General features: G+C 44.5%; 1 protein-coding gene across 8 annotated transcripts in view; it reads right to left on the bottom strand.

Annotated features, from left to right (window-relative positions):
* The window catches only part of SCAPER (S-phase cyclin A associated protein in the ER), a 369,412-nt gene that overhangs the window by 202,158 nt on the left and 146,802 nt on the right, over nt 1-20,452 (bottom strand). The window lies entirely within an intron of this gene.

The following is a 20,452-nucleotide window of genomic DNA, read 5'->3' as shown; positions in this document are numbered from 1 at the left end:
AATAACTAAAACAGGCAAAGTTAATGATAAGAAAGCTTTGTCACATATATATTGATATATTTTCATATTTCTGTACTTTACATTTCTTTATTAGTAACCTATCTTAAATTTGTGGGGTTTTGCAAGATATAAACCAATTTACAACAATTTAATTAATTCTACTAATCACGTTATATGTCTGCTCTGCACAAGATACGAGTATTTCCACCCACATTAAGGAAATTGCTTCAATATGGAATTAATTTTCATATCTCACTAGTTTAAAAGCTAACATTTATAATGTTTACAATATTTTAGAATTCACTGACTTGATGGCAAATAAATAAATAATCCATGGCACTCAAATAATACAAAAGATTATGTTTTTTCCCATGCTGGGCAAGATCAACTTTTAGCCAGTTTCCATGCTACCCAGAAAAATCAGTGTTTCGGGGTTCATGTGGTACATCAGACTTTTAACTAGCATCGACCATTTAACATTCTTCTGCCAGTCAAACAATTTTTTAAAATATTCATACCATGAAAACGAAATGCTTGTATAACATATTAGAGCAATTTCCAAATTTTTAATGGGATACTTTATAGTTTACATTTTGTGATAATGACATAGACAAAATTAAACATGCTCCAATTCTTTCTGTGATATCTCAAGCAATACTAGAGAAAGTCTATGGTCAAATTACAATAAAAAAAAACAATAAAAGCTTTCTTTCTAGGCAGCTACCTATTACACTTAACAGGCTTAAAACAAAATGTGTCAAAGATCAAGAGTAAGTTATCTGAGGTGTCAAGTGCATAAGGTTAAAGGTGGAATTTTATTAGGTCAAAGGTGGTATAAATAAAATCTTATATGTCAAAGAAGAAGGGTCACAGACAAGGTGTATATAATATAAAGACATCACAGATGACAAGTAATAACTTTAAGTAGTGCAAGTGTGTTCACTACAGATACCTTCATTGATTAAAACTGGAACTCAGTGGTTAGTAACTATGAACATTACAGTGCCTTACTATTAACACATCATTTACTTCTGTATATTATTTTGGAAACTTGCTTTCAAGTACGCTAGACCTAATATTAAATTATTAAATGTTTTATTTGTGGGGGAGGCAAAGTTTGGCATTAACTGTGCATATCAAATGAAAAGAACACAAAATATATCTTAGTTGGACAAATGTAATAGGTTTTCTACTTTATTATGAGAGTACCTCTAAGATTTGTATCTTATTCCTGAAGTACTGAAAAAGAAAATTGTGAAGATGGCCTCAGGCCAGGGAAATCTCAAACTACAACAGTATAGTTGCATTGTTGTACCATAGAAGCAGCTGAAATGTAGGTATAAATCAAATTATTTTTTAGTATAAGGTTAGTAACTAAAATGTCAGTAAGCTGGTACTACACTATCACTGTGGTGGCTTTAGGTTAACATTTTAGACAGGCACAGTAAGCCACATCACTGCACATGCACTCATTAATTAAGGACATTTTTTTAAGTGACCCTCAATCTTCTGCTGTAGCTGGCAAGTTGTACACTGAATTGGAGGTGTCCCCACTAGAGTCCTTTTGCTCCTGCTTTAGGGCCCTGTCTCAGGACAGTACTTAAGCCCACGTTTAAAGTACGTACTTAAGTTCATGCTGAAATGCTCTGCTGGAAAGGAATGGATTTAAGCATATGCTTTAGTGCTTTACTAAACCCGGGGCTCTGTTAGGAGTATGTACTGTGCCTTTAAGAACAGAGTACATGCTAGGAAGAACAGGATGGTTGGAAGCAACCCAGTGTCAACTTCACCAGATACACAGCCAAGAGCATATGGCTGTCCTTTGTCTTATGTAACTCTGTATTAGTTCTAATAAAGCCTTACTTCTAAGAGTCCGGACTGTGCCTCCTTCTTATGTATCCACAAGACAACATATAGTACTAGAGTGAGGTAGAAGAGAAGACAGAGAAAAAGAGGACTGTGTTGAAGGAATAAAAATCATTTTGGACATGGAGCAACTAAAAGCCCTCAAGGAGTTGAACTAAAGTATTACAGCAGACTCCTGGAATAGATTCAAACTGAGTTTTGAGATAGATGGATAGATTAGATAGAGATATCTATATCTATAAGCAGCCGGCATTGGTGAAAAAGAAAACCAACAGAAAATAGCAATCTTCTTAAACTTTGCAGGACTTGGCAGCGGATGTCTTTAATTAGCATGCAACTAAGTCAGGCAGAGAGAGCAAGTTATGACGAAATTTTGCAGAACTTTGAGGAGTACTGCATACCTAAAAAGAGTGAAACATTTGAAAGGTGTAAATTTCACCTTAGAAGACAAATGGAAAGAGAGTCCTTTGAAGAATTCCTAACGGAGCTGAAGCTAATGAGCCAAAACTTCAGCTATGGACAATTAACAGATTCAATTATAAGGGATCAAACTGGAATTGGAATCAGAGGTCCAAAGCAGCAAAAAAGACTATTGGAGGATATGGATCTCACTTTGGATAAAGCAGTAAGACTATCAGGCATCAGAAATCACTCTGAACAAAATAAAAATACTGGAAGGAAAATAGGACACTGCCTCTCTGGATTAGAATGATAAGAGAAAAATAAACCCTGGCAAGCAATAAGTTGTTACAGACCAAAAAAACACAGAGAAGCATGAAAAAAGCAAAGCACAAGAGTTCACAAGGGTCAGCTTCAAGGATTGCACAAAATGTGGACACAAACACTGACCTGAAAAATGCACAGCTTTGGTAAGCACTACAATATTTGTGAGAAATACAGTCATTTGCTGAAGCGTACAACCAGGATCAACAACTGCAGAAGAGGAAGCAAAGCATGCATGCTGCTGCAGTAATTCCGGAAGATGGCACAGACAGCAACACAGAAGAGGAGCTCTGTTTAGGAGCTGTATCTGAAGAGGAAGGAACTGACGAATGGACAATTTCCTGAGAGACTAATGGGATTCTGGTGCTCAGGTAAATGTTGTTTCATATATTAGTGTTAAAAGGTTAAATTAAAAACAGATTAAATGGAAAGCTTATAACGAAGAAGTCATTCCTAGTAGAGGTACATGTGTACTAGAAGTGAAGGTAAAATATCAAACAGAATTGATAAACTGTGATAGTTAAAGGGAGCAAAGCATCTATATTGGGTTTAAAAATATGCCAAGCCCTTGGGCTCATACAAAGAATGCACATGGTAGAGAAGATAAGGGACAGAGGTATACAGTAACAGGATATTTTAGAGGGCAAAGGAAAACTGGCAACTGAACATAAAATTGAACTAACACACCCCATTGTCCTATCATATATGCCCTAGAAATTTTTACTCCTAAGATCATTCTGTGCCAAAAAATTAAAAATTCTGCGCCAAAAAATTAAAATTTCTGCGCACAGTATTTTAAAATTCTGCACAATTCTGCAAGTTTTATTTTTAATAAATAAATGTAGAGGCTCCAGCATAGTAGCGGGGAGCACAGGCCACTGGCTACACAAAGGTGGGAGATCACCCTGCTGTACCCCCACCCCTAGGAAACAGACTCAGCAGTGAGGCTGCGCCCAATCCTGACACAGCGCAAGGCCTGGCCCTGGCCCAGAAATACCCTGGGGCCCTGCCCCTCTGCACCAGGTGAACCAAGAGTGAGCAGGCAGGCTCAACCAGGCAAGATCAGTGTGAAGGGACTCAGCATGGGGTGATCCAGGTTTGGGATGACAGGGTTCTGTGTGGGACAATCTGTGTGCAGGCAGCTCAGTGTGGGGATCTGGATGCACAGGTTCATTGGGGGCTTCCAGGTGCAGGGGCAATGCGACACTGCAGGGGCTTCCAGGTGAAGGTGGTTGGGGCTCAGCGGAGGGGTCTTGGTGTGGGGGTCTCAGCGGGGGAATCTGCATGCTGCAAGAGTGGGGTTTGGTGGGGGGGGGGGTTGGTGCAGCTAGTTGGGGGTTAGTGGTGTGGGGGTCTGGATGTGGGGGCTCATAAGTGTGGGGGTTTGAGTGCAGGCAGCTCAGTGGGAGGTGGTCTGGGTACAGGGGTGGGGGTCTGGAGGCAGGGGGGCTCCAGATGCAGGAGTTGAGGTTCAGTGGGGTGGGGTTTGAGTATGGAGTGCTAGGTGAGTTCTGGGTGTACGGGGTGAGGCTTGGCAGGGGTGTCTGCGTATGGGAGGTCCAGATGCATGGGAGTTGGGCACATTGGGGAGCAGCTCCTCACACAGTGACCCCTCCCCTGCAGCTGAGGAGTGAGGGGGAAGGAAGCAGGGGAGGATGCTGAGCTTCCTGCAGCTGCATGAGGTTTCTGGGGGTAGGTCTGACACAGCCCCAGCCACTCCTTGCAGGGGAAGAGGAATACCTGTCCTCTCCTGCCTCCAGCCCAGCTGGGACTAGCAGCTGATCCCAGCTCAGGGTAGAAGCCACTGTTTGGGGTGTCACCAGCCCTGCAGTGATTTACCTCTCCGTCGCCTGCTCTGGGTGCCTGAAACAATGTACCTGTACTGCTCGGGAGTGGTGCGTGACTGCTCTTGCAGCTTCCCTTTGCTTCCCTGTCAGAAAGTCATTTTTTTGCAAGGAAGTCTGAAGGGGACATGAATTCTGCACACACACAGTGGTTCAGAATTCCCCCCAGGAGTACAGATATATTCTGCTAAGTATGAGAGAAATGCTCAAAGAAGAACTTGATTGTTCAGTAACAACAGACATCATTAGAAAAGTACAAGAGCTTACAGAATGGGTGCATTCACTAGTAATAGTAGAAAAAAGGATGGAACACTGATATTAGGCCAAGATCCTAGGAGTTTAAGAAATATATCAAAAGGGAGCATTTTCAGTTACCTATCCGGGAAGACATTTTGGCAGATATGGCTGGTGCAGAGTATTTTATTACTTTAGATGTACCATCTGGATTCTGACAGATTCCCTCAGATGAGAGGAGCTCCAAATTATGTACTTTTCATAGAAACATAGATTTTAAGGCAGGGGACCCCAACGCGGTGCCTTTGGGCACCATGGCGCCCCCCCCGGGGCATTTTTGTGTGCCTGCAGGACACCCCGGCGGCATTTCGGAGGTGACACTTCTTGCTGCTGCCGCTTTTCGGCGGCGGGGTGTCCGGCGGCCGCCACAGTCTTTTGGCAATAGCAATATGCTATTCCCACAAAGAAGGTTGGGGACCACTGCTTTAAGGTCAGAAGGGACCATTATGATCATCTAGTTTGACCTCCTGCACAACGCAGGCCACAGAATCTCACCCACTCACTCCTGTAACAAACCCCTAACCTATGTCTGAGCTATTGAAGTCCTCAAATCGTGGTTTACAGACTTCAACGTGCAGAGAATCCTCCAGCAAGTGACCCGTGCCCCACACTGCAGAGGAAGGCGAAAAACCCCCAGGGCCTCTGCCAATCTGCCCTGGAGGAAAATTCTTTCCCAACCCCAAATATGGCCATCAGCTAAACCCTGAGCATGTAGGCAAGACTCACCAGCCAGACACCCAGGAAAGAATTCTCTGTACTAACTCAGAGCCCACCCCATCTAACATCCCATCACAGGCCATTGGGCATATCTACCGCTAGTAGTTGAAGATCAATTAATTGCCAAAATTAGGCTATCCCATCATATCATCCCTTCCATAAACTTGCCAAGCTTAGTCTTGAAGCCAGATATGTTTTTTGCCCCCACTGCTTCCCTTGGAAGGCTGTTCCAGAACTTCACTCCTCTGGTAGTTAGAAACCTTCATCTAATTTCAAGTCTAAACTTCCTGATGGCCAGTTTATATCCAATAGTTCTTGTGTCCACATTGGTACTGAGCTTAAATAATTCTACTCCTTCCATGGTATTTATCCCTCTGATATATTTATAGAGAGCAATCATATCTCCCCTCAGCCTTCTTTTGGTTAGGCTAAACAAGCCAAGCTCTTTGAGACTCCTTTCATAAGGCAGGTTTTCCATTCCTTGGATCATCCTGTAGCCCTTCTCTGTACCTGTTCCAGTTTGAATTAATCTTTCTTAAACATGGGAGACCAGAACTGCACACAATATTCCAGATGAGGTCTCTCCAGTGCCTTGTATAACAGCACTAACACCTCCTTATCTCTACTGGAAATACCTCGCCTGATGCATCCCAAGACCACATTAGCTTTTTTCACAGCCATATCACATTGGCGGCTCATAGTCATTCTGTGATCAATCAATACTCCAAGGTCCTTCTCCTCCTCTGTTACTTCCAAGTGATGCGTTCCCAGTTTATAACAAAATTCTTGTTATTAATCCCTGAACGCATGACCTTGCACTTTTCACTATTAAATTTAATCCTATTACTATTACTCCAGTTTACAAGGTAATCCAGATCTTCCTGTATGATATCCCGGTCCTTCTCTGTATTGGCAATGCCTCCCAGCTTCGTCTCATCCGTAAACTTTATTAGCACATTCCCGCTAATAGAACTATGTGAAAGCTCCAAAGCTTGTCTCTCTCTCTCACCAACAAAAGTTGCTCCAATAAAAGATATTACCTCACTCACCTTCTCTCTCTAATTTCCTGGGAACAACAGGGCTACAACACCACAGCATACAAAAATGCAGGATTTACATGAACAGCACAGAGTGACCATTACACCAGGGCACTATTTTCAGGATTCATCTTAGCATAATGTCATCATTACACCAAGGAAGTAGCACTACCAGCACAATGAGATAAATATAGCCAAGTGTGCATGCCAAAAATTCACAGTACAAGCACACTGGGATCCACACAGTAGGATAGTAGTGTCAGTTTAGCTCTCAGTTTAGTGGGGATACCCTCAGGGACTGAGTCCAAGGGTTCAGCTAAACACTAGGGCACCTGCAAATAGCTGTACTAACAGCAGGCTCTACACTGGCCCAATAGGAGGAGTTGCATGTCAGGGCACTAATTCCCAATCCCAGTGCAAGGCAATACGGGATCCAGGCACCAGGTCTTTAGTACCAGAATTTGTACTCCCAGCAGAGTGGGATGGAATTATAGAAGTTACAGGGGAAAAAGCCCTCCATGATCATCCTGGCTCAGTCCATCTCCCTGCAGTGCAGGGCTGATCCTTATTGCATGTTTTGTCCAGTCTCCTTTTCAAAGTCCCAAGTCTTGGAGTTTCTAGCTGTGACACTCTACACCAGGGGTTCTCAAACTGGGGGCCGGGACCCCTCAGGGGCTCACGAGGTTATTACATGGGGGCGTCGCGAGTTGTCAACCTCCACCCCAAACCTTGCTTTGCCTCCAGCATTTATAATGGTGTTAAATATATAAAAAGTATTTTTAATTTATTGGAGGGGGGGGTCGCTCTCAGAGGCTTGCTATGTGAAAGGAGTCACCAGTACAAAAGTTTGAGAGCCACTGCTCTATACCTCGGGGAAGTGGCATGCTGTTCTCTGTAAGCCCCATATTCATCATTCGTATATATTCTTTATATTTCATATAAAGCATGCCATGTAAGGTATCATGGGAAAGGTTATGATTTGCTGAAACCCACTGTTCTGTCGAAATATGTATATCATTTAAGTGTATAAAGTTATGGGATTGTGCTGTATGGTGTTAATGAAATATGCTGCAAATTTGGGAATAGTCCAGAAGGCAACTCCCCAGAAACAACAAGGCACTTTGCCAAATGGCTGGGTGGACGTTACACAACCATCACCAGCCATTGTGCAGCATGTGAATGACAATTAGCAATTCAGTGACCATCACCAGAGAATTACTTAACCCTGGGACTCAGCAATGCCCCCCCCCCACACACATGATTCTTGGACTTGTCTTTGCCAGAGCACATGGACTAAACATATAAAACAGGAGATAGTTCTTTCCAGCCCAGGTTGTAACCCAGGGATCACACACTAGACCTTCCCTTGGGAGACTATTCCATTCACACCCCAAGGCAGAGATTGTACTGCTAGGAAGGTTTCCTCTGATAGCTTGAGTTTCCCTCTCCCCGCCAAGTCCTATCCCTTCCCCGCTGCCTCTTCCCTTCCACCCCCTCACCCCACCCCGTAAAAGGCAGTCACCCAGATGCCAGGGAGAGGGACCAAGCGAGCTGCATGGACATTGCCACGGTCTCCAAGAGGCAGGCGTCTCTGCCTGGGCAGGGAGGGCAAACAGGGGGGCACCGCACCCCGCAGGAGCCCAGGAGACATCCCCCCCACCCATGCCCGTCCTGGTCCAGCTGCTCGGCAGGGGCTTTACTCTCAGTCTCTCTGTGCTGCGGGGGTCCGGAGGATGTTTTTGGAGACACCTCTGACTGAGCCCCCTGCCAGCTGCAGAGAGCTGGGCTGCAGCCAATGCGCCCACGCCCCCCACCCCCACGCAGACAGCCACCCCTTCAGCAGCCAGATACCAGCTCTCAGCACAGCCACCTGGGGCTGGGAAGAGGTTTCAGTCCCACCCCCAGCCACCCTCACCCCAAGACCCCCTTTGAAATACACTTATCAACTGGTTTCAGAGTAGCAGCCGTGTTAGTCTGTATCCGCAAAAAGAAAAGGAGTACTTGTGGCACCTTAGAGACTAACCAATTTATTTGAGCATATGCTTTCTTGAGCTACAGCTCACTTCATCGGATGCATCAACTGCTGCTGCTACTGTCTTTAGTTGGCTGAGAGGTTGAAGCGAGGCTGCAGAGCCACAGAAAGCAGCCTGCTGCCCACAAGAAGCAGGCAGGAGAAGGAGATGGGGCGGCACTGGTGGTGGTGGGGTCACTCAGCCCCTGCCCCAGGAGCAGACTCCCTGTTGCTGATTGGCTGGTGGCCAAAAAACAGTTGAACAGCCCTGCTGGAAAGAGCTGTTTTGGCCACGCTGATCAGCGCAGCAGCTCAGAGCTGGAAACAGCTGATCGGCGGCGGCTCCCGGCTCTGCCAAAAACTGCTAATCGCCCCCCGACAGCCCCGCTGAACAGCTGATGGGGCCTGCAGGCCCCGTAAACAGTTGACTGGTGCCGGTGGGTGCTGAGCACCCACTAATTTTTCCCCGTGGGTGCTCCAGCCCCGGAGCACCCACGGAGTCAACGCCTATGCCTTGTAGGCTTTCTGTTTTTTCTTAATCACCTCTCTGAGATGCTTGCTCATCCAGCTTGGTCTTCAACTCCTGCCTAGGAATTTTCTCCCCTTTCTTGGGATGCAGACTTCTAATAGTTTCTGCAACTTTGACTTGAAGTAATTCCAGGCCTCCTCTGCCTTTAGATCCACAAGTTCTTCAGTCCAATCCACTTCCCTAACTAATTTCCTTAATTTTTTAAAGTTAGCCCTTTTGAAATCAAAAACCCTAGTCACAGATCTATTTTTGTTTATCCTTCCATTTAGTTTGAACTGAATTAGCTCATGATCGCTTGAACCAAGGTTGGCCCCTACAACCATTTCTTCTATGAGTTCCTCACTACTCACCAAAACCAAATCTAAAATGGCATCCCCTCTTGTTGGTTCAGCAACTGCTTGGTGAAGGAATCCAACAGCTATCGCATCCAGGAAAGTCTGAGTCCTATTATTATTACTAGCACTTGTCCTCCAGTCAATATCTGGGAAGTTAAAGTCTCCCTTGATCACACAATTCCCATTAGTATTTACTTCATTATAAACATTAAAGAGGTTTCGATCCGTATCCAAATAGGATCCCAGCAGTCTATAGCACACCCCAAGCACTATCCCAGGGGAGGCTCTAGTAGCTTTCTTCCCCAATGTGATTTTTGCCCTGACAGACTCTGTCTTTTCCTTTCCATCACTTCTTATTTCTTTACCATCTACCTTATCATTGATATACAATGCTACTCCACCACCTTTGCCTTTATTTCTGTCTTTCCTAAATAGCACATACCCTTCAATACCTGTACTCCAGTCATGACTACTCTTCCACCATGTTTCTGTTATCCCTATAATATCTGGTTTCACTTCCTGTACCAGTAGCTCTAGTTCCTCCATTTTGTTACCTAGGCTCCTGGCATTAGTGTACAAACATCTTAATTTCTGCTGTTTGGCCTCGCTCACATTCTTTACCCAATTAGGCACAGACATTCTCTGGCCAGTATCACCTATTAAACTGGTATGTACAATACCCTTCCTCCTTATGTCCATTCTCTTACCCACGGCTATATCCTTTCTGACTTTGTTTTCTTCCCTCTCAACATTAAAATCCGGCATGGAGATTACCTGGACATCTCCCAACCATGTCCCCCAGATGCCTAGTTTAAAGCTCTCTTGATCAGTTGTGCCATCCTCCATCCCAGAAGTCTATTTTTCTCCTTATTCAGATGAAGTCCATCCTGAGAGAATAGTCCTCTGTCCGTGAATGCTTCCCAGTGGCCATACATCCCAAAGCCCTCCTTATAGCACCACTGCCTGAGCATCATAATCTTGCTACACCTTTGTTGCCCTTCTCTAGGAACAGGCAGAATCCCACTGAAGATCGCCTGAGCCTCCATTTCCTTAAGCATCTTCCCCAGCCTGGCACAGTCTCCCTTGATACGTTCCAGTGAGAATCTAACCGTATCATTTGTTCCCACACGAAGGACAATCAGCGGATTCTTTCCCACTCCCATTTAGGATGCTCTTCAGCCTCAGGTCCACATCCCATATCTTAGCACCTGGGAGACAGCACACCCTTCTGTTCTCTGGATCAGCTCTTGTTACCGGCCTGTCTATTCTTCTCAGTAAGGAGTCCCTAATCATGTAGACCTGCCTTTTCCTGGTGATGGTGCGTTTCTCCAGTCTATCCCCTGTTCCCTCTGGCTGCAAGCCTCTCGATTCCTATTGTCCCTTGCAATCCTCTGCAACCCATCCCGTATCCTCCTGGGGCTCATATTTGGTGTTATCTCCATTGATTCTTGCCCTCTTCCTATAGGACTAGTTGCTCTTCTCTTCTTCCTTGCCCTCTCACCTTCAGTGACCACTTGCTGTGCCCCTTCTTCATTTTCCAACTCCACAAACCTGTTCCTGAGCTCTGTTTCTCCTTCACCTAGTCCATCTTTTCCTCCGCCTGGTGCTCTTAGTCACATGCTTCCACTGTCCACTTTCCTCACCCAGCAGTCTCCCCTCAGAGTTCTTTGGTCCTGCTTCCATCTGCAAGTCTGAGCTTTTCCCTTCAGCCTCCTCATGTCTTTTCTCCATCATCCACTCGAACCCTCTTCTAAACTCAACCAGAGTTTCCACCTGCATCTTTTATTATACCATATGGAAGATATTGCTTTCTTTGATTACTGTTTGGTCTAAAATCTGCTCCAGAAGCCTTTCATAAAACTATGCAGCAAATACTTGAGGGAATTGAAGGCACAGAAGTGTATATACGTGACATTCTCATCTGGGGCAGTACAACAGAGAAATTTCATTACAGGTTAAACAGTAGGCCTGAAGCTAAATAAACAAAAATGTAAATTCAGGCTCAGAGAAATTACCTATTTAGGAGAAAGGCTAACTGAACAAGGGGTATGTATTGATCCTAGCAGAATACAAGCTATAACAAATATGCAACACCCAGAAAATAAGGAGAGAGTACAGTGGTTCATAGGAATGGTTAATTTTGTTGGTACATTTATACCCAAGTTGGCTGCACAAACCAGCAACTTCTGGCTACTCATGCAAAAGAATAGTCATTGGCAATGGGATACTAACCTGGACAAAGAGTTTGGTAACTTAAAACAATTAATTTAGAAAGCCCCTATCCTAAGGTATTTTGACAACAGGAGACAGACCAAATTGTCCACTGATGCCTCCAAAGAAGACATTACTACAAAAATATGGTGACCATTGGAGACTGGTGGCGTATGCATCCAGGGCTCTTTCAAAAACAAATGCCACAATAGTTGAAAAGGAAACTTTAGCCCTGGTGCAGGGTTGTAAAAAATTCCATGTATTCATTTATGGAAGACCAATTATTGCAGAAACAGACCATAAGCCTCTGATATCAATTGCAAAGAAGAGGTTAGCTGACACTTTGTCCAGAATACAACTGTTTTTCCAGCTCCAACTATACAATTTATCAATAGTATATAAACTAGGAAAAGAGTCAGAGATAGCGGACACATTATCCAGAGCATTTGATAAAATTATAATAGAAACAGAGTTAGATATGGTGCATGTCAACTTGATAAAAAAGAATTGTCCTGTCTCAGAAAGGAAGTGGAATGAATTTGCTGAAGCTACACCTAACGATGAGACTTTACACAGGGTAACACAGGGTGGCCAGACATGACTAGTACTATATACCTGACTAAATCTTAGCTGGACGGAAGAGGGGGGGTGCTCCAGAGGTTGCTTTATTAGAAAAGACTACATGAAAATATGTAATAATGTGCAAATTCTCCAGGCATGGAATCTCTGAAGTTATCATGTCTGATAATGGTTTGCACTTTGATGGACATGAATTTAAAAAATTTTCTAGAGAATATGGGTTTAAGCATGTAACTTCAAGTCCCAGGTAACATCAATCCAAAGATCTTGTAGAGAATGGTGTGGAAATTGTTAAATGACTTTTGAAAAAGGCCACTGACTCAGGTACATATCCATATTTGGCTACACTGAATTATAGAGCAACACCAATGAATCCTGAACTATCACCTGCAAAGAGACTGTCTGGCAGGAAGTCCCTAATTTACAAGTAATCCCTAATGCCAATACTGATTTAGATGTGTATAAGCAACATGATAAGTGTAAACAAAGTATGTATTATGACAGAGGGCCCAGTGTATTACAGCCTCTGAAGCTCAGAGGTGTGGTACAGATTCATGATGGTACTTGTTGGGCACAAAGGGCAGCAGAGATTTGTGAGGTCACTCCACAATCTTATTAAATACAGACTCCTGTACTTTTCAGAGGAACTGGGTACCTCTTCATCTGCAACATCTTCCTGTGAAGAGGGAGGTGAAGAGGCAGATACTTCACTGAGAGCTACAGGACAAAGCACTGAGAAAATCACTGAGAATTCTTCAGATCAGCAAACAGAGCAGTTTGCTGATTCAGCTAGTACAAGAACTGAAGAGGTTCCTCGCAGCAGAGCACCGTTAATAAAGTTGAGTATATTATGGCATTTGTAGAGAAACAGTTGGTATATATCTTAAATTGTTTGGGATTGCTTTTGCTGGAAAGAGGAGATGTTAGGAGTATGTACTGTACCTTTCAGAATAGAGCACATGCTAGGAAGAACAGGTTGGAAGTGGACTAGTATCAGCTTCTCCAGATTCACGGCTAGGAGCACATGGGTCTCCTTTGTCTTATGTAATTCTGTTTCAGTTCTAATAAAGCCTTAATTCCAAGGCCATGTCTACATGTACAGTGCTGCAGTGCACTATTGCAGCACATGTGGTGAAGATGCTCTATACTGACAGGAGAGAGCTTGCCCATTGGCATAAAAAAAACAACAACCCACCCCCCGCGAGCGGCATAAGCTATGTTGGTGGGAGAAGCTCTCCCGCCAACATAGCACTGTATGCACTAGGGCGTATGTCGGTGTAACTTATGTCACTTAGGGGTGTGTGTGGAATATTCACACCCCTGAGCGACATAAGTTTTGCCGACGTAAGTGGCAATGTAGACATAACCTAAGAGTCCAGACTGCCTCCTTCTTATAAATCCACAAGACAATACAGTCTCTGTGCCCTCTAGTGCAGTGGTGGGCAACCTGCAGCCCACAGGCAACATACAGCCCATCAGGGTAATCTGATTGCGGGCCACAAGACATTTTGCTGGCCTTGATCATCTGCAGGCACTGACTCTCGCAGCTCCCAGTGTCCTTGGTTCTCTGTTCCCGGCCAATGGGAGCTGTGGGAAGTGGTGGCCAGCACGTCCCTGCGGCCCCTTTGCCTGCAGGCACTGCTTCCTATAGCTCCCATTGGCCAGGAACAGAGAACCGAGGCCACTGGGAGCTGCAGGGGGTGGTGCCTGAGGACGATCAACGTCAGCAAAATGTCTCGCGACCCGCAATCAGATTAACCTGATGGGCTGCATGCAGCCAGCAGACTGCCCACGACTGCACTAGTGGATTCATGTCTTTCAAGGTATGTCTGCACATTTATCGCTATGTTGCTCAGGGGCGTGAAAAAGACATCCTCCTGAGCGACATAAGTTACAGCGACAGAAACGTCAGTGTGGACAGTGCTATGTCAGCGGGCAAAATAGCTACTGCTGCTCGTTGGGCGTGGTTTAATTATGTCGACAGGAGAGCTCTCTCCCGTTGTCATAGAATGGCTACACGGGAGATCTTACAGCAGCGCAGCAGTATCGGTACAGCTGTGCCGCTGTAAGCTCTCGACTGCAGACAGGGCCTCAGTCTGGGGCACTAGAGCAGACACCCTCACATGGTTCCTTTCTCTAGAAGAGCTATGTTATTAAATGCTGTGATTGGTGTATAACATTCAGACAAAGGAAAAATCTATTTTACTTTTATTTCCTCGTGTTTTAAAGGGAGGCAGTGGCCAAGCAGCTAAAAGGAAGAACTACCATTGTTCAGTTAGCAGGGAGAAGCGTACAAGATAATTAGGTACCTGTGACTGTCAGCGTACAAACTGATGGATCCAAGAATGGTAATCTATGTGCTTGCTTGTGAGTTTGCTGGGAACTTTCACAGCTCACAATTCTAAGACTGGACTCAGCAGGAAGCCTGCCACTGAGGTAATTAAGTTACACCTATTGCCTAATAATCAATTCCACTCAAATAGGAAGTGAAAACACTCCCATTATAATAGCCATCTTAAAATTACAGAAAATACAGAGCTAGAGAAACCTCAACCTGTGATTAGGGAAACAGGTGAGTTGCAATCCACCAAGATGTCTTTCTCTGTAATTACAATGATCCCTTCTCCAAAGACAGCCATATCAGTGGGTTGCAGCTCTTGGAAACTTATACATTTCCCTGCAGAAAAAAATTAGAAAAAACTGCTACATGTTGTGAAAAACAAAATCCAAAGAAAATACCTTAACTAATACAAATATCAACAAATATATACTTATGTATGTGCTTGTGCACATGCACACACAAAATACCTCCCCAAACGCCACAGTTGGCAAAATAAATAGACATCCTAAAATAAATAAACCCTATGGGGTGAAAACATTTGGTGCACCTAGCTTGGAAACAGATTTTGTAACACTAAAGTCAAATCTGAATCAGCTCTGGAGACCCAGCTTAAGCAGTATTTCTTAGTAAATATGAGATGGGAACACCATGTGGCTGATTCACAAATCCTCCAGATGGACACAGCTTAGAGGCGAGGTGTCACAGTTGAACTGTTTCTCACAGAATTCGCCTTGACATAACACTGTAGTTCCAGGTCTGCCATGCTGTGGCAGTGGAGATAAACCACACAACAATTTTAAATTGGAGACAGCATAGCTTTTTGAGTTGCTGTAAAAAGAAAGAAAGTTGTTTCTCAATGCCTTCTGAAGAGACAGCAAAGTGCCAATTCTTTTAAAGTTGTTACTAAAAAGCTATTCATAGAATCATAGAATATTAGGGTTGGAAGAGACCTCAGGAGGTCATCTAGTCCAATTCCCTGCTCAAAGCAGGACCAACCCCAACTAAATCATCCCAGCCAGGGCTTTGTGAAGCTGGGCCTTAAAAACCTCTAAGGATGGAGATTCCACCACCTCCCTAGGTAACCCATTCCAGTGCTTCACCACCCTCCTAGTGAAAAAGTTTTTCCTAATATCCAACCTAAACCTCCCCCACTGCAACCTGAGACCGCTGCTTCTTGTTCTGTCATCTGCCATCACTGAGAACAACCTAGCTCCATCCTCTTTGGAACCCCCCTTCCGGTAGTTGAAGGCTGCTATCAAATCCCCCCTCACTCTTCTGCAGACTAAATAACCCAAGTTCCCTCAGCCTCTCCTCGTAAGTCATGTGCCCCAGCCCCCTAATCATTTTCGTTGCCCTCCGCTGGACTCTCTCCAATTTTTCCACTTCCCTTCTGTAGTGGGGGGACCAAAACTGGACACAATATTCCAGGTATGGCCTCACCAGTGCCGAAGAGAGGGGAATAATCACTTCCCTCGATCTGCTGGCAAATGTTCCTATTAATACAGCCCAATATGCCATTAGCCTTCTTGGCAACAAGGGCACACCGCTGACTCATATCCAGTTTCTCATCCACTGTAATCCCCAGGTCCTTTTCTGCAGAACTGCTGCTTAGCCAGTCGGTCCCCAGCCTGTAGCCTGGGATTCTTCCGTCCTAAGTGCAAGACTCTGCACTTGTCCTTGTTGAACCTCATCAGATTTCTTTTGGCCCAATCCTCCAATTTGTCTAGGTCACTCTGGACCCTATCTCTACCCTTTAGGATATCTACCTCTTCTGCCAGGTTAGTGTCATCTGTGAACTTGCTGAGGGTGCAATTCATCCCATCATCCAGATCATTAATAAAGATGTTGAACAAAACTGGCCCCAGGACCGACCCCTGGGACACTCCACTTGATACCGGCTGCCGATTAGACATCGAGCCGTTGATGACTACCTGTTGAGCCCGACAATCTAGCCAGCTTTCTATCTACCTTACAGTCCATTCATCCAATCCATACTTCTTTAACTTGCTGCCAAGAATATTGTGGGAGATCGTATCAAAAGCTTTGCTAAAGTCAAGATATGTTACATCCACGGCTTTCCCCATATCCACACAGGGAGTTATCTCATCATAGAAGGCAATCAGGTTGGTCAGGCATGACTTGCCCTTGGTGATTCCAGGTTGACTGTTCTTGATCACCTTCACTAACAAGGTCAGCTCCCAGACTGCTGCGCTGGGCATCACAACATGGGGAATAGAGGGCCAGCCCTCTGTGGAGAAAGAGGTGGTTAGGGACTATTTAGAAAAACTGGACGTGCACAAGTCCATGGGGCCTCAGAGTTGCATCCGAGAGTGCTAAAGGAATTGGCGGCTGTGATTGCAAAGCCATTGGCCATTATCTTTGAAAACTCGTGGCGAACGGGGGAAGTCCTGGATGACTGGAAAAAGGCTAATGTAGTGCCCATCTTTAAAAAAGGGAAGAAGGAGGATCCAGGGAACTACAGGCCAGTCAGCCTCACCTCAGTCCCTGGAAAAATCATGGAGCAGGTCCTCAAAGAATCAATCCTGAAGCACTTACATGAGAGGAAAGTGATCAGGAACAGTCAGCATGGATTCACCAAGGGAAGGTCATGCCTGACTAATCTAATCGCCTTCTATGATGAGATTACTGGTTCTGTGGATGAAGGGAAAGCAGTAAATGTATTGTTTCTTGACTTTAGCAAAGCTTTTGACACGGTCTCCCACAGTATTCTTGTCAGCAAGTTAAAGAAGTATGGGCTGGATGAATGCACTATAAGGTGGGTAGAAAGTTGGCTAGATTGTCGGGCTCAACGGGTAGTGATCAATGGCTCCATGTCTAGTTGGCAGCCGGTGTCAAGTGGAGTGCCCCAGGGGTCGGTCCTGGGGCCGGTTTTGTTCAATATCTTCATAAATGATCTGGAGGATGGTGTGGATTGCACTCTCAGCAAATTTGCGGATGATACTAAACTGGGAGGAGTGGTAGATACGCTGGAGGGCAGGGATAGGATACAGAAGGACCTAGACAAATTGGAGGATTGGGCCAAAAGAAATCTGATGAGGTTCAATAAGGATAAGTGCAGGGTCCTGCACTTAGGACGGAAGAACCCAATGCACAGCTATACACTAGGGACCGAATGGCTAGGCAGCAGTTCTGCGAAAAAGGAACTAGGGGTGACAGTGGATGAGAAGCTGGATATGAGTCAGCAGTGTGCCCTTGTTGCCAAGAAGGCCAATGGCATTTTGGGATGTATAAGTAGGGGCATAGCGAGCAGAACGAGGGACGTGATCGTCCCCCTCTATTCAACATTGGTGAGGCCTCATCTGGAGTACTGTGTCCAGTTTTGGGCCCCACACTACAAGAAGGATGTGGATAAATTGGAAAGAGTCCAGCGAAGGGCAACAAAAATGATTAGGGGTCTGGAACACATGACTTATGAGGAGAGGCTGAGGGAACTGGGATTGTTTAGTCTGCAGAAGAGAAGAATGAGGGGGGATTTGATAGCTGCTTTCAACTACCTGAGAGGTGGTTCCAGAGAGGATGGTTCTAGACTATTCTCAGTGGTAGAAGAGGACAGGACAAGGAGTAATGGTCTCAAGTTGCAGTGGGGGAGGTTTAGGTTGGATATTGGGAAAAACTTTTTCACTAGGAGGGTGGTGAAACACTAGAATGCGTTACCTAGGGAGGTGGTAGAATCTCCTTCCTTAGAAGTTTTTAAGGTCAGGCTTGACAAAGCCCTGGCTGGGATGATTTAACTGGGGATTGGTCCTGCTTTTGAGCAGGGGGTTGGACTAGATGACCTCCTGAGGTCCCTTCCAACCCTGATATTCAATGATTCTATGATTCAAGTGCTTCAAAATGGATTCCTTGAGGACCTGCTCCATGATTACTTGATAAGGGCAGGTTTCAGAGTAACAGCCGTGTTAGTCTCTATTCGCAAAAAGAAAAGGAGTACTTGTGGCACCTGACAGCTCACGAAAGCTCATGCTCAAATAAATTGGTTAGTCTCTAAGGTGCCACAAGTACTCCTTTTCTTTTTGATAAGGGCAATCTCTATAACTACTGTCCCATCTTGAATCCCTAATATCTGTGGGAAATTATCAAGAATGTTGTGGAAAAACAATTTAATACTGCTCCCTTCAGCACTATCGACCAGGAGGTGCAGACAACACATTTGCAGACCCTAGCAGGGACTGGCAAGTTTGCACTTGAATGGCTCTGCTCTGTCTTTCTGTAAACTAGATTGATGATACTCAACCTAGACAAGACTAAAGTGAATTTTACACAATGAGGGAATTAAGCAGAGGAATCAGTGGAAATTATACCAGCTTTCCAGATTGCTAGGAAGAGTCCATGGCTTGTTTCTCATATTCATAACTTATGGATTTTGCTGGGTTCCTGGCAGCTGCTGGAGTCACAGGTATCAACAATTGTTAAGTGTGCCTATCATGTGTATTTGGGAAGGAGGTTATGTTTTCTTCTTTTGGGTGCAGTTTCACCATATTATCTACACCTTTGTCACTACAAAGGTAGATTATAGTAATGGGGCTATCCTTTCCAATTGTTTGGAAACTGCAACTAGCATAGAAATGGGCAGCCTACTTGTTTAATGTCTGCTCAAGCAAAGACCACACTATGCTGTGTCCTGAGATCTGTTCTGGCTACTGAGACTGTTTCCCAAGTGAAGTTTAAGGCATTAGTTTTCATCTTTAGAGCCTTAAATAGTTTGGGGTCAGCTGTTTGCAAGACTATGTCTCTCCTTGTGTATCACAATGATAGCTGAGGTCATCTGAGGCACTCATGCCAACAGATTCCTCCTCATAAATGGAGAGGGCTGACAGCAAGTCATTCTAGATCAAGAAAGGAAGTGAAATCCAAAGCCATCTTCATGTCCCAGAGCCTGGATTTGATACCTCACAGGGGAGTTGTGAGGATAAACACATTGAAGATCGTGAGGTGCTCATATACTACGGTGATGAGGGCCATATAAATACAACAGACAGAAGGATCGACCAACCTACTTTCAGGACACGCTGCAAGATCCACCTATTTTTCCAGGTGATTCTGGTAGGAAGGGGGAGATGGGAAGGGACATGACTGCAGGATAGCTAGGAGGTTGATTGAAGAACTAAAGGAGACTAGGCTGGGGACAAGAATACACACTATTTTGGGATGGGGACCTGGGTTTTTTGTGTGTAGTTAGCATGTGTGTGATGTGTGTGTTGCTGTTTTACTTGTTAAGATGTAGGGGCCCTTTTTGTGTCCTGTTTTGCAGCTATACCAAAATTGGGTATTACTGTAAAAAAATAAAATAAAAATAAAAATGTGGTGTGAGTAGAGTTTAGAGAGGTGCAGAGGAAATATAGAGAAGAAAGAGCCTATTCCTCAAACACAACACAATGACCACTAACCTCAGCACCTGCAGAACAAAAGGCCAGACTCACTTGGCACAGCCTTCTCATAATAAATCAATAACTTCTGTGAACGGACAGAAAAATTATACAGTAAAACCTGCTTTAGAGACCACCTCTGAAGAGAGACCACCTGTCACAAGCAACTACTTGCAGAGGCCATGGAACACCACCGCTCGCCAGTGTGCAAACCTTTGAAGAGAGACCACCTCTTACAAGCAACCACTTTTGCTAACTCCCATGAGTGGTTGCTCTTGGCAGGTTTTACTGTATATAAAAGACAATAGGAAAGCACTCAAATACCACAGTGATAAGCACAGGATAGGTTAGATCAGTGGTTTTCAACTTTTTCATTTGAGGACCCCTACAAAATTATCAAGGTGTGGACCTCTTTGGAAATCTTAGACATAGACTGAGGACCCCTAGGGTCTGCAGACCATTGGATGAAAACCACTGGGTTAGATGGATAGAAAAAAATACCTTATTAGAAAACAAAGTTAATTTATATACATTGCACCATTTTCTATAGAAAATCTATTTATCTGACACTTACTGGA

Source organism: Caretta caretta, chromosome 10, assembly GCF_965140235.1.
Source record: "Caretta caretta isolate rCarCar2 chromosome 10, rCarCar1.hap1, whole genome shotgun sequence".
Classification (NCBI taxonomy): Eukaryota; Metazoa; Chordata; order Testudines; family Cheloniidae; genus Caretta; species Caretta caretta.
Note: the sequence above shows the minus strand (reverse complement) of the source record. Positions and strands in the feature narration are given on the sequence as shown.